The sequence below is a fragment of the Lissotriton helveticus genome, chromosome 4_1, assembly GCF_964261635.1.
Source record: "Lissotriton helveticus chromosome 4_1, aLisHel1.1, whole genome shotgun sequence".
In the NCBI taxonomy this organism is placed as follows: domain Eukaryota; kingdom Metazoa; phylum Chordata; class Amphibia; order Caudata; family Salamandridae; genus Lissotriton; species Lissotriton helveticus.
The window spans coordinates 1,217,621,014-1,217,636,372 of NC_136063.1; positions in this window are offsets into that span (position 1 = coordinate 1,217,621,014).

Consider the following 15,359-nt stretch of genomic DNA (forward strand, 5'->3'; position numbering starts at 1 on the left):
AGTTCCATAAGGGGACCCCAGGTTGGGAGCCTAGGCTGTCCTGTTGTGCCTTCCAGTAAAGGGGATTCCCCTCGTGTCAGGAGAACCCGGAGCACCAGTAATCAGAGCTCCAGTGATTCGGGGTTCTGACCAGTCGCAGGGTTGAGATCCTGGACTGGGGGTTCAGGTTCAGGAGTTGCCTGGCCTGGAGGGTGGGGTACCAGTAATCCAGGTCCCTACCAGTTTGACTTCCAAGGGTACTTCTCCCGGTGGGAGGGTGCGGAACTCTGGGAGGGGGTGCGAAGGGAGGAAGGACTCTCCTCTGTCACCGGCTCAGCCACAGGGCACAGATCCCGGGTTGGGTGGCCAGGTTGAGGGTTTGCCGGACCTGGCGGGTGGGACATTGGTAATCAGAGTCCCCCCGGATTTGACTCTCAGGGGTACTTCTCCGGTTAGGAGGGTGCGGAACTCTGGGAGGGGGTGCAGGGGGAGGGAGGACTCGCCCCTGTCACCAGTTCAACCTAAGGGTCTAGACTCTAGGTTGGGGAGAGAGTGGTGTTCTGAGGGTGTCCCGCTTAGGAGGAATGGGCGGAACCCCAGAAGGAGAGTTAGGGGGAGGAGACCATCGCCCCTGGTGGCTGGTCAGCCTGAGCGTTCGGACTCCAGGTGGGATGACCAGTGGCCGTTTGGAGCCGCAAGGAGGAAAAGGAGAGTGGTCAAATGGTACTACGGGCCTGGGGCTACTGCCCCCCACTCTATGCGAGAGCTAGGGCCAGAGACTTTTGGACTGTCTAGAGGCCAGTCCTGGTCACATCCCACTAGGGAACACCAGTGGGGTGGTTTGAATGGTGAAGAGCTGGCAAATGCCATTGAAGTTACGGGCCTGCGTCCACCTTTTTCCGCCACAAGCAGGGAAGTACATCAAGGTGATGATTGGTCTACCCTGGCTTTTGGCTGGGGGGGGGGGAGTTGTGTTGGACTTGGCCCTTTTCCCGGACATTTTTTGCTTTTTGCTTCCCCGAATTAAGGATGTCCCCCCTTTATAATGTAATTGTATAGGCCCTGTGAGGTTAAAATTCCCTGGATAATGTTAAAATCAATGCTAAGGTACAGGTGCCCTCTACCTTCAACATGGCTGCCATAGGCCCCTGTTACTGCAGCGTGGTCTTGTTAAGGCCCATTCTAGTTGCCAGGAGCTGGCAGGGACTCCAAACATTGTTGCCATTCCAGCCTGCCTTGCCTGCCCACAGTTAGAGTAGGGAAGCTCCTGGCACCTTCTAGAATAGGGGCGGAGCCTAGTTTTGCCACATTAGAGGGTGGTCACCTGACCTGGGCCTATATAAGGAAAGGGAGGGAAACCTTCCAGTCAGTTGGGGCATCACTGACCTGGGGGACCCACCAGGAGATTTAGGCGGTAGGGCCCAGTCAGGGGCCTATGTCACTGGGAGTGACAGGGCTTAGGTGCTGCCTTCCAAGTTGAGTGAGGTACCCTGAGCTAGCCCACTGATCTGGCCCGGCGGGAGGGGAACCCAGGGACCATCTACAGTGACCTGCAGAGGAATCCTGCCTGCAGCCCTCAACTCAACCCCCCTTCAAGAAACAAGAAACAAGAAACTGCTATGTACAAGGGCGCAAAAACCATCAAGCGCCAAGAAGAAAACCCCTTTCTGATGCAACAAGGACTACTGGGGATCAACCAGGTATTGGGCTTTGCTCCTTCTGCCCCCTTGGTCTTGACCTGGGTCCCTGTGCTGTCCTGCCACTGTCATGTGGCCTGTCCTGCATCATCCCCCTGACTCAACTGCCTGTACTGCCAGGTGCTCATCCTTCGCAGCGCTGGCATCCTGAACGGAATAATTCCTGAGACTGCTGGTCTTGCCCCCACATGGTGGGTCACCCGAGTGCTGTGTTCTGAGGACCTGCTGTGCCCCCTTGAGAAGCGTTTATGTTCTGCAGTCTATTGTGCCCTGAAGCACTATACTCTTGAAGCGCCACAAAGTCCCTGGGCGCTAGTCCTGTGTGGAGAGCTTTTGCCCCGTTGAGCTCTGTGCCCCCCAAAGCGCTGTGGTGCCCGCGAAGCGCTGCCTGTGTGTGGGTGACTCACCGCCGCAGACCCGGTCCTGTGTGAGCCCTGAAGTACTGCATTCACGGGAGGGGCCGTCGCTTCCTCCGCCACGGCCCCCGTGTCAGTGCGAGGCCGTCTGGGCCTCGTAGTCCCTGCCGCGGCCCAGCGCTTGTCCAGTGAGGCCCCCCCGCAGGTGAATATCGCTGCGGCGGCCCTCGGTACCAGGAGAGGGCCGCCGGAGGGCAAAGTAGGCCGCACTAGGCCCGACGCCGGAGTCCGCGAATTCCTGTCAGGCCGGATGAGGCCTGAAGTCTGTACCCTCATCACGTGACGGGGGCGCGTCTTTCCCCGCTCCCGCCACGCCGCATGCCCATTGGGCCTTGAGGCCGTGGCCCCCCTCACTGAGGCCGCTGATTGATCCCAGGCCTGGGACCACGAGGGAGACCCCAGAAGACCGGAGAAACATCGGGGCTGAAGGGAGGCCCCGAGAAGAGCGCCGGAGTAGCACGGGCCTCCCCTGACCGGCCCCCAATCAAGGGCTCTTGTTGAGGAGCCGAAGAAAAGACAGGTAATCCCTCGGGGGAGGAGGGCGGGCCGCTGAGTGAGCCCGGGGCCTCTGGAGAACCGGAGAGAGGCCCCGAGACCGCCCCTCCACGAGGGAGACTGCTGTTAGGCCCTGGCGGCCCTAGGTAGCTCGGAGAAGGCCCGGGAACAGCCTTGCATCGTTGGGGAGGGCTCCGAGAGAGTCTGAGCCCCCCCATCCCCAGAGAAGCCACCACAAGGGCTCGGGAGGCTGAAGACTGAGGTAATACCCCGGGCGGGCGGAAGGCCTGAGACCACCCCCACCCCTGGGGAAACTGTAGTTGGGCCCCGTTGGCCCCCCATCGGCCCATGTAAGTGCTGGAACTGGGCCAAGGCCCCAAAAGACACGCTTGGGGGCCTGGAGCTAGTCGAGAACCCCTGCCTGGGGTAAAGTTAAATGTTTATTTTTAGCCTCAGGCCTGGTTTGCTCTGGATTAATGAAATGTTCATTACTGCTTAAAGCCATGTCTATTCCAGCCCTAATGACAAGAGCACATTAGCCTGATGCATGGGTTACCCTGGTCTAGTGAGAGGCTCACCTTTGCTTGATGCTTAAGTAAAATGTGTAGGGCTGAGTACTGAAAGGTTTGCTCTCACCTGCTGACAGGGTTATTCCTGATTAAGGAAATGTTTACTTCTGCCAATTGAATGTTTTACCTTTAATGAAATGTGTAAGCCCCTGTTTAGTGCTGCATTCCCTGAATGCCTACAGGTATCTTTTGGGAATGGTTGTCCTATTCTGAATTAACAGTCCTTTCTGCACCAATGTTCTTACTCCAGCCTGCCAAAAGGGTTACTCTTGATTACTGAAGTGTCATAGCTGGCCCTAAGTACCCACAGAAGGCATAATGAAATGGTGGCTTTAACACGATTGTGATAGATGCTACTGCCCCAGGAACTGGGTACCGGTGTTTACGGAAAACGGGGCTAGTAGAATGCACCCCAGGCTAGGGGTCCGTTACTGTTTTTAAAGGTTGCCTGATCTCTAACCTGTTTTACTCCTAATACAGGGAAGGAGTTACTCAAGTTAAATGCCAGCTAGTGTAGGCCCTGATGCCTACGTTATTCGTTGCTGCATGAAGTCCTTTATTCCTACCTAATGACCTGGCTCTAGGACATGGTTGTTTATTCTTGCCCAATGCCTTGAGGATGGTGGCCTGTTGACATGTCTATTCTGCAGGAAAGGTTTATTCTTGCTTAACGAAGCGTTACACCTTCAATGAAATGTTTACTCCTACTTAGTGCCACATTTCCTGAAAGCCTACAGTTACCTACTGAAATGTTTAATGCTGATTGAGGATAGGTTTATTCTTGATTAAGAAACTGTGGTACCTATGCCTAGGAGGTGGTTCTTCCTAACTGTTGAATGTTTTACTCCTGATACAGGGAAAGAGTTACTCTAACCTAAGGCAGCGGCTAAGGAAATGTTCTACATCTAATGAAATGTTTTATCCTCATTTAATGCCCTGCTTCTTCCTGCTGAAAGAAATGTTTTACTCTTGCAAAGTTTAATGAAATGTTCTATTCTGATTTAAGCCATGCGGATTTCTAACGCAATGGAATGTTTATTGTGAAGTACTGAAATGCTACTCCCTTAATGAAATGTGTTATTGAGATATGTTATTCTGACTATTGAACTGCTCCCTTAGATAAAAGTTATTTGATTCTTAATCAAACTCACTGGAGTGGCGTCAGTCATTGCTTGTGCATTTATTGTCTCAGTGGTTGTGTGTGCTGTGTAGTCACTTAACACCTAAGCGTTCGGATGCCTACCTGCTCGTGCCAGGCTACCCCCGGGGAACTGGAGACCCCAGTTCCTACAAGCATGAATGTGAAAAAAAAGATATTGCCATCTTCGTATCATGTCCTGTACATTTCTGGAAGTTATTGGTAGAATCTGCCCTCTGAGCCGATCAGCATATTCCTCAAGACATTGCAGACTAGAAGTAAAGTTAATTTGTGGAGACACATAAAACGAGTTTTTTACAAGGCTCTTGGTGAGGGGAGGCAGGTGCGGTTAGATCCAGCATACAAGCTCCTTATTATATATAATGATCCAAAAGTTCTATGAAAAGATCTCCGGTAAAGCGCCCCCTTGTGGGTGCCCGTTGGGCATTGCAGTGCTGGCCTGAAATGGAGCTTGCCCGATGATGAAGCATGACACGCACACAGGTGTGTGAGGGCACTTGCTCCTATTGTAGCATATCCCTGCAGGGTACCAGTGTGTCTGGGGTCTTAACCCCAATCCAAATAAGACCCGTCCAACTGGTGATTATCTGCTTTTGACAGTCTTCTGCAGCTTGAGAGAGGCTTGTGTGAAGTCCTGCTAAAAATGTTGGCTTCCTCAGGTCCCTTAGAAGTCAGTGGAATTTAGATATTTTAAAGTTTGTGTTGTTTCTGCTGAGGTTGTCAGCCTTGATTTCTCTTCGGCTTCCTTCCTCCTTCATTAGGTGTACTTTTTTAGCATTAGGCCGTATCTCTGCCTCTAAATAAATAAAATAGTGCATGGCTACAGCTTATGTCACCAATTAATATTTTCTAGCAATTTGGGCATATTTTTACTCATTGAAAGCCTTTGCTTCCAGGCACATGTCGCCATGTGGATTACTGGGCCTTCTATGATTATCACCCTTTTTGGGGTACAGGCACACATAATTCCCTATCACTCTGGCTAAGCTGGGAATTCCTTATTATAATGACAGTTTGTGAGTCTCCCTCTCACATACCCTCACCCATCTCACCCTCTGGTACTGCGTCCCATAAAGTAAGCTATACCTCGCCCATCACGCAGGACATAAAAAACATTACACATAAGCTCAAAACAACACAACACCCTTCCAACAACACACATGTTTGTTATGTGTTAGCAGTCTAGTAGCTGGGTGGGAGGAGTTAGAGTAGGGACAGGGTCGATATAGGTTGTACTGAATAAAGCTCCAGTAAACTACAACCTGTGTCCATGGTTATTTGTAGCACGATGCTACAACTGGCGACGAGGGTGGGATGAGGCAAACTCCATAGCCACGATACCCCACAAGAGCGCCCTGTCCCAGGCAGCCTCGAGGCGAAGAAGAGACGCTGTTCGCGCCGAAACGCGACTCACGCGGGAAGCGTGCAAAACTGGTGAGCGCTGCACGAGCAGAAGTCGGGAGCCCACTCCGACTCTGCCAAGCCCCAGAGTGAAGTGAAAAGGGCCTCAGCGTGGAGGACGTCGCCCCACGAAGGTCTGCTGCCGAGCGCTGCTGAGCGCGCTGAAATCGGAGCCCGAGGGAGATCCGACGTCGGAAAACCTCACGCGTGATGCGTGAGTTTCGGCACGCCGCCGCCGAAGAAGCGCGGGACCCTGCAAAGTAAGGCGGGAGCCCACCCCAACCTCACCTGACTGTGGCAGCAACTGAAGGGAGCCGAGTCTGGAGGGTGCTGTCCCTGAAAACGACTGCCGGTGAGTCCAAAGGGAAGGAGCTGGGCCGAGTGAGCAGGGAGAAAGTAGTGCCTGCAGACAGCTATGGCGGCCCCATTAGTCGATGTGGGGCGGCCATCTTAAAGTCAGGCAAAGCTAGAAAAGGCCAGATAAAGAGCAATCAAGAATAAATAAAGCACAACAAGCCACAAACAACGCAGTGACAGTGCAACACAAGCAAACAAGCACGAGCCAAGCCAACCAACAGCGCCAAAGTATCCCGAAATAACCGGAGCAGGATTTTTGCGTTACCGCGATGTCGACATCACCGCGACGAAATGAGGCCAAGCCCATCATCGCTGGAGGATCACACTTGAGGGCTCCCGAGCCAGTCACCCTCACGACAGGTGGAAGCATGGGCCCCAAGTGGCAGGAATGGCTCGAAGACTTCGAAGATTACATCGAGGGATCCAAAGTGACCGTTGATAAGGACAAGCTGATAGCACTCCGGAATCTAGCGGGGCGTGAAATAAGCAAACTGATCAAGGATCTCCCTGCTGCGGATACCGGAACGTATGACAAAGTACGCGACGCACTGAACAGGAGATTCCTCCATAAAAGGAACGTGGACTATGAGCGTCATGCTTTTCATCAGGCGCGTCAAGGGAAAGACGAGGCAATGAGCACATTCATCACTCGCCTGCGGCGCCTATCGAGGCACTGTGAGTTTGACAATTTTTCAACCGACGCTGCCATCAAATCACAGATCATAGAGGGGTGTCACTCAGAATCCCTCAGGAGGCGACTGCTGAGGAAGCCTCAGGAACTGGACGACATTGAGGAACTGACTCGCGTCTACGATCAGGCCGAGGAGCATGCTGCGACCATTGAATCTGGGCGCAAGGTGAGCCATGAGCAAGCACATCGAGTTCAAGACCAGGGTGGCGGTCGAAGACGCTCGAGAGACAAACAATGGAAATCGCGACCGTCGTCTCGCTCGAGACGCCCAGAACACCGAAGGCGGGAGACCAGCCGGAGAGAGAGGAGACCGGAGAGAGCAAGAAGGTGCTACAGGTGCGGATATGACTATCCTCACGTGGACGTCTGCCCAGCCATGGGCCAGCGGTGCAGAAAATGTGGTTGTACGAACCATTTTGAGGCAATGTGCGGCGAGTACAACAAAGAGAGGCGAAGTGGAACTGGGAGGTCGTCCCGGTCAGACACCAGGAAGCACCACATAAGAGCTGTCCATGACAAAGACACAGGGTCCTCCAGTTCGACACACTCCAGCAGGGAGTCGCACAGATCGCGATGGGAGCGCAGATCTCCGTCCCGGGGCTCCAGATCTTCATCTCGAGACTCCGAATACACGACTCACCATGCATACATGATCGCGGACCCAGATCAACTGAAGAAGTATCCTCGGTTACACATAAAAGTGGGGAATCATGACACTAAATTTGTAATGGACAGCGGAGTGTCGCTGAACTACATCCCCGTCACGGAGTATGAAAGGATGCGACCCAAGCCCCCGCTTGCTCATGCACCCGTCCGGGTCTTCACCTGGATGTCCAAGAAGCCGCTGCAATGTCTTGGCAAATTCCCGACTACTCTTGCACATGACAACGTCACTATTGATGCAGTCATTCATGTCATCAAGGGCCCCGAAGCTGACTGTTTGCTCAGCCTGCCGACTGCGGAACGTCTCCGTCTTGTTGAGATTCTTTTCAAAGTCTGTGATGACCAGGACATCGTCAACCGTTTTCCTCACCTTTTCATCGGGCTGGGGAAGTTGAAGGACCGTCAGATACATCTCCACGTCAACAAACAGATTAGACCCGTCGCTCAGCACCCCCGGCGTGTTCCCTTCCATCTTCAAAAGGCTGTCGAAGATGAGATCAACGACCTCCTGTCTGCCGACACCATCGAACGCACGGACGGTCCGACCCCGTGGGTTTCGCCAGTGGTCGTTGTACCAAAAAAGGGCACCGCCAACAAAGTAAGACTGTGTGTTGACATGCGAATACCCAACACTGCGATAGAACGTGAGCGCCATCCAGGGCCACTTCTATGTGACATGATCTCAGCCTTGAACGGAGCCAAGGTGTTCTCTAAATTGGACTTGAACAAGGGCTATCACCAGCTGGAGCTGGATGCCCAGTCACGCCCCATCACAACTTTTGCAACGCACCTAGGACTCTTTAGATATAAGAGACTGAGTTTCGGTGTATCATCGGCTGCCAAAATTTTCCAAGAGGCCATCCGGCAGATCATCCAGCACATCCCCAACACGCTTAATTACAGCAACGACATACTTGTATATGGCTCCGACACCCGTGAGCACGACATTGCACTCAACCGTGTCTGCCATGCCCTGCTAGATGCAAACTTGACTCTGAACAAGGACAAGTGCGAATTTCACCAGTCAACGTTGAAGTTCTTCGGCCATATCTTCTCGGGGGCGGGAATGAAACCTGATCCGGAAAAAGTGGCAACCTTAAACAACGCCAAGTGCCCTCAGGACGTCAGTGATCTAAGATCTTTCTTGGGGATGGCCAGTTATTGTGCCCGGTATATCCGGGATTACGCGACCATCAGCCACCCGCTCCGCACCTTGACCAAGCAAGGACAACCTTTTGAATGGACTCCCCAGTGTGAGCGAGCATTCACAGAGATCAAGCGGGCCGTGGAGTCCGCCGACAACCTTTCTTATTTCAACCCCAGACGTATGACTGAAGTCACCGTAGATGCTAGCCCCGTAGGGTTGGGGGCCATTCTGGCACAATATAACAATGACTCTGACCAGAGACGTATAGTTGCTTATGCCAGCCGCAGCCTGTCCTACCCTGAGAAGGCGTACGCACAGTCCAAAAAGGAGAGCCTTGCAGTGGTCTGGGCATGCGAACATTTTCATGTCTTCCTCTACGGCAAGCATTTTACCCTGATCACTGATCACCAGGCGCTAGTCTCCATCTACGGCAACCCTCGGTCTAAAATACCCCCTAGAATTTAAAGGTGGGGCCTGAGGCTTCAGGAGTACACTTTCACGATTGTACACAAGCCGGGAAAGTCCGAAAACCCGGCGGACTACATGTCTCGGCATCCGCCTGCGTCTACCAATTCTTGTCCTTCCATTGCAGAGGAATACATCCAGTTCGTAGCTGATCAGGCGTTACCTCCTGCCATTCCCATGGATGAAATCCGAGACGCCACCGTGCAGGACGCCGTCCTAAAAAAGGTACTCCGCAAGATTCAAGCCAACAGGTGGAGACATGACCCTCATGATGAAGACAATGATTTGGACACCAAGCAAGAGCTGCAAGCATTCCGGCACGTCCACGAGGAACTGTCAGTGACCTCAGATGGAATCATACTGCGGGGACAGCGGATTGTGATCCCCAGTAACCTACGGCAAGGTGTCATCGATCTTGCCCATGAAGGCCACCGGGGAGTCGTGTCCACGAAGCGAGCACTCAGGGAACGTGTGTGGTTTCCCCTACTCGACCAAATGGTGGAATTCACCCTGAAAGACTGCCACCCGTGTCAACTGACAAGCAAAGGTGATTCCCCGGCCCCATTGCAAATGACCACCCTACCGGCTGGAGTATGGCAAGAAATTGCTGTGGACTTCTATGGACCATTACCTTCCGGCAAGTATGTGATAGTCATAATCGACGAGTACTCTCGCTTCAGATTTGCACAGTTTGTGCCTTCCACTAGTGCCTCCAGTACCCTCAAGGTGTTGGATGAACTATTTGCAACCTGGGGTGCCCCCAGAGAGGTGAAGAGAGACAATGGTCCCCCCTTCAATGGACATGAGTTTGGTGCCTATGCCCGACATTTGGACTTCCATCACAGGAAGGTCACACCCCTTTGGCCCCAAGCAAACGGCACTGTTGAACGCTTCATGGCCACGATCAAGAAAACATTCCAGCAGGCCTGTGCCGAAAAGAAGGACCTACAGATAGCTCTCAACGAGGTCCTCAGAGCCTACAGGACAACTCCCCATTCAACCACCGGCAAGTGTCCTGCCACGCTGATGTTGGGTCGTCCCATGAGAAACCGAATCCCAACTTGGGATGGAGCGCTGCGAGCGGTATCACCCACCCACAACCATCTAGAAATGGCAGAAACGGACAAGCGCAACAAGGACAAGATGAAGTCATACGCTGACGCCAAGAGAAGAGCGAGGTCGCCCTCTTTACATGAAGGAGACTATGTATTGGTGAAACAAGACCAACAGAAGAAAACTGACTGTCGCTTTCGCGATGAACCACTACTGGTCACTCAGCAGAAAGGCACTATGCTGACTGCGGAATCTGATCACCGTAGAATTACGAGGAACGTGTCTCACTTTAAGAAGTACCCCAGGGACGCAACAGGATCGTTGCACGACTCAGCTGCGTCACTCAGTCCTGAATTCCCTGAACAGGATGCTCCAGAGGACCTGAGCCAGTTGGGTGTACCCCAGACTGATGTGAACACTGATGAAGTGAGCGCCAGGCCGCGCCGAAATTCCCAGCGACCAAAGAGACTCATTGAAGAGATATAAAGGCATTCGTCGTTTGTTTTGTTAAGAAAGGGGGAGATGTTATGTGTTAGCAGTCTAGTAGCTGGGTGGGAGGAGTTAGAGTAGGGACAGGGTCGATATAGGTTGTACTGAATAAAGCTCCAGTAAACTACAACCTTTGTCCATGGTTATTTGTAGCACGATGCTACAATGTTGTAGCTTGCTATCTATGTTGGTAAGTGCTTCAGCGCCTCACATATGAGTAGCAAGCGCTAAACAAATGCTACAATACCATACAATATGTTAATTGGACACATCAAAGTAAGACTCTTGAAAATCTAAAATCCCATTCAAATGAATTAGAAATGTTTCCAAATTGCTGCTGTGGGTTACACAGCCTTGAATATTAATCTATATGGCTGCTTGGTGGGGTAACGTAATGTCTGTTGTAATCAGTGTGCAACCTGGAGCAGGTTAGTTGACATAAGGTTGGCATGGAAGTTCAGACCTCTCATCTTTCATGAAGAATTTCAGAAGTGTACCTATTGAATTACTCACTTAACAGGCTGTCCAGCCTACGATTAACGTATCCTTAAACTGGGTAACAGTAATGTATGCTTTTCGCAACACCACAAATTACGTTTCTCAAGGATAAACCTTTGAAAAGGAAAGCTCCAGATGGCTGCCATCTTGCCAATGTACCAAAACCAAAGTCCGAAGATTGGGATTAAGGAATGAGTTAGTGAGCACCATTGCAACACTATGGCTACACCTTTACATGTGATGCCAATAGGAACCCCTTGCACAATGTCTATCTTCTTTCTGATCTCTCCGTAAAGTGGATTCAACAAACATGGCTAAATACTTGCCGGGCCTTTATCATCATGTATCATCATAATTGGGGCCTAGGATTGGATAGTAAATCTGTTGACAAATAAAGCCTGGAGAGGAGGCAAGAAAAGGCCTCAGTTTGTTCACAGTTGATAGCATAATAGTTTTGTGAGTTGTACCCTGGCTGTATAACTGCAGATCTGCAGTTTGCACTATGCAAGATACAAGCGTTCTTCCAGGATCCATTATCTGAGCATCATTAAATAGTATACTAGTAACTCCTTAGAAAAACTGGAATGAAACACCTTTATATGTACGTGATAATTCAAATGACAGCTAAAAATACCTTTGACACACCACCACATAGGTATTGTGCGTTTCACCACTAGGTTAATATCCAATGTGTTTTGTTCCTCTTTTCATGCTAAATATTTTAGGCAAAGGCTCAGAACAACATCACCTTTAACAAGAACTGGCAAAGCCAATCGGTCTTGCCTAGAAGAAATATTGGCTTTGGCAATGTTGAGTTTCCATGTTGTACACCGGTGTGGGTGATTTTCAGTATGGTTAAAAGTTAGTGGCATGGAGTGTCCTTGAGTGAAGTGATAGGAATATAGTGTAATTGACTGGATTTTTTAGAGTTGTAGTTGTAGAGTGGAATAGGGGGAGTAGAGTGTCATACAGTTGAGTAGAGGGGAGTAGAGTTTAGTCGTTCAGTGTCAGAGAGTGTCATAGAGTGCGGTGTCATCAAGTGTAGAGTCATAGAGTGGAGTGCCGTATATTGGAGTAAGGTGGAATCGGGTGGAGTGGGTTGGGTGGACTGAAGTAGTGAGTGGATTGGAGTAGATTGGGGTGGATTGGGATAGAGCGAGTTGGAGTGAGTGGAGTGAGTTGGACTGGGTCTGTGGGTGGATTGGATTGGAGTGGTATGGATTGAAATGGGGTGAAGGGGATTGGAGTAGGTTCTGTTAGATTGGTTTGGGGTGGATTGGAGTGTGGTGGGCTGGAGGGATTTGACTGACGGGGTGGTCTGAACTTGGGCGGGGTGGATTGGGGCAGAGTTGGGGGGATTGGAGTAGAGTGGGGTGGAGTGAACTGCAGAGGAGTGGGGTAGACTGAATGTGGTAGATTAGACTGGAGTGGGGTGGATTAAAATGGGGAGGGAGTACTGGATTGGGGTGGGGTGGATTGGAGTAGAGTGAATGGGGTGGAGTGGTGTGGGGTGGACTAGAGTGGGCTAGAATGTAGTGAGGTGGGGTGGAATGGGTGTGGTGAATTGGATTGGGGTGGGGTGGATTTGAGTGGAGTAGATTGAATTGCAGTCGGGTGGATTGAAATGAGTGGGGTGGCTTGGATTGAGGTGAATTGGATGGGGTGGGGTGAACTGGATTGGGGCGAGGTGGATTGGATTGAATTGGGGTGGGTTGGATTGGAGTGTGGTGGGTCAGATTGGAGTGGGGTAGAATGGTTTGGGTGGATTGGATTGGATTTGGGTGGAATGGATTGAGGTTGGGTGGATTGGTTTGGAGTGGGTTGGATTGGATAGGGGTGAAGTGGATTGGATTGGAGTGGGATGGGACTGAGTTGGGCGGATTGTTTTGGATTGGAGTGGAGCAGACAGGAGTGGGGCAAACAGGAGTGGTGCAGATTGGAGTGGGGCAGATTGTTTTGGATTGGTGCTGATTGGAGTGGGGCAGATTATTTTGGGTTGGAGTGGGCTGATTGTTTTGAATTGGAGTGGGGCAGATTGTTTTGGATTGGAGGGGGGCAGATTGGCGTGCGGAAATTGGAGTGGGGCAGGCTGGAGTTTCGGAGATTGGAGTGGGGCAGACTGTTTTGGGTTGAATTGGGCCACATTGTTTTGGAGTGTGTCAGATTGTTTTGGATTGGAGTGGGGCAGATTGGCATGCGGAGATTGGAGTGGGGCAGATTGGAGTGCGCAGATTGGAGTGGGGCATATTGTTTTGGATTGGAGTGGGGCAGATTGTTTTGGATTGAAGTGGGGCAGATTGGTGTGTGGGGTGGGAGGATTGGAGGCTGGTGGAGTGGGGTGGTTTGGATTGGTCTAGGGTGGATTGGATTAAGTGGGGTGGATTGGTGTGGGGTGATGTGGGATGGATTGGCTTGGATTAGAGTGGGACAGATTGGAGGTGTACTGAACTATTATGTGTTAAAGCATTTTTCAGAAAAAACACATAAGAAAGAAACATTGTCAATTTGCAATAATATTTGAGAACAGCGTACACAAGCAAAAACAAAAGAAAACATTTGTGAAAAGTAAGAAAAGAAGACTTGGCAAAAAAAAAAAACTTAACTATAGAAAATAAATCTTTGCAACTTTGTTTGTCCTGCTGGGCACGTTTTTACCAGTCTCACTTCTTCTGTTTGCAGGACACTAAAAGTTAAACAGAATAAAATAGTACCTCAATCCCATTGGGAGCAGCGAACGTGCACTGAGTAAGTTGAATCAATCAGTGCCTGGTCCCTGCTCCACAGAGAGGAACGGAAGTGATGTTAGATTTGCCGTGACCAATTATGAGGCTGTAAAGAGTACCACGCAAATCAACATGTAGTAAGCAACGGGCAGGTTCCAAGCCCTTTTATGCATACAATAGTGTCTCGCAAGCAAGACGAATGCGGTAGCGCATGCTCTTGCATGCACAACCCTAAAATGGGTCAGAGTAGCACTAAAAGATTTTCAACAATCACGTGCGCAGCCGCATTTTGCTATCTTCAGAGATCAAAAGGAAGAGCTAAAAAGAGGGATGTTTAAGGACCCTTGCGGCTTTTCTGAGGAATTGATTGGGGACAAGGGCATACGGATAAAGGGTGGCTCTGCCGGCAGTAGTTCATCGGAATGCATTTATTCCTTTGCACATTACACTGAATAGGTTTTTCAATGTCTTTCAACTCATAATATCAATGAAGTTGCTTGTCATTTCTACATCTGAAAAGGCAGACAACATGTTTTCATGGTTAGTAGCTGACAGCGTGTCACACCCTTTCACAACAAGAAACTTTGTCCAGCTACAGTCCTTCCCTTCTGCTTTCTACCCCACCCCACCTTCCATGCCCTGTTAAACAAGACCCAGGTGCAGCACAAACATGGGCTGTCAAAACAGTATCCATGAAATCCCCTACAAGTAATGTACAAGAAATTCACAGCCGCTCGGACATAAGTGAGGGGCTCAAAGTGTATCACAAAGCAGTAAATCTGGTTCATTCGCGATAAGTTTGAGTTTGAGTTTTAAATTATTTATAAAGTGCGCGTACACCATAAGAGGGGCCATGGAGCTTCCTGCTGGTGAAATTGGGTGGTAATCCATTTTTACGTACTTAGCTGCATTTACTAGACAGCCCTCTAAGTTCATCACTGGTGGACTAGACTGGGAAGCAAACATGCTAGTCTCTCTGGGAAATAAAAATGAATGATCTAACAGTAGCGCTGTGAAGCCAAGGACAGGGCCCCCCTATCCTGGGCCTCCCAGTACAAAATAAAGGCTACAAAGCCAAGCGATGGGGGGCCACATCTGGACCTTGCAGCCTGGTCGAGCGCTGTGAGGCCCCCCTGCCTTGGACTTGGCAGCACTAGATAATGGCCCAAGTTCCAGTGAAATGGGCCCCACGTCTAACCTTGCAGCCCGATTAAGTGCTTCGAGGCCCGGGGATAAGGACCACCTCCTCTGTGCATCAAAGCAGTAGTGAGGCACTTTGCTGAACACTGCCCTACTGTGGCAGTCTGAACTAGATGCTCCCCCCTCCCCTCATCAACCTCTCCTTACCTGCTAATGTACGGCTCATTGTGGAAACAAAAGAGCCTTCTATCGCCTGGAGCCAAATTCCCAAAGGGCAGACAAGTTCTTCACCACAGGTTTTTAACAGAGGTGCTGCCCCGCCCTTGTTCCAAAGAGCTGAGGTAATTACTGGCTTTGCTGCTCTCACGTCCTCTACCCCTTGTTTACCCTCCCCCACCTTTCACACCCAGGAATGCC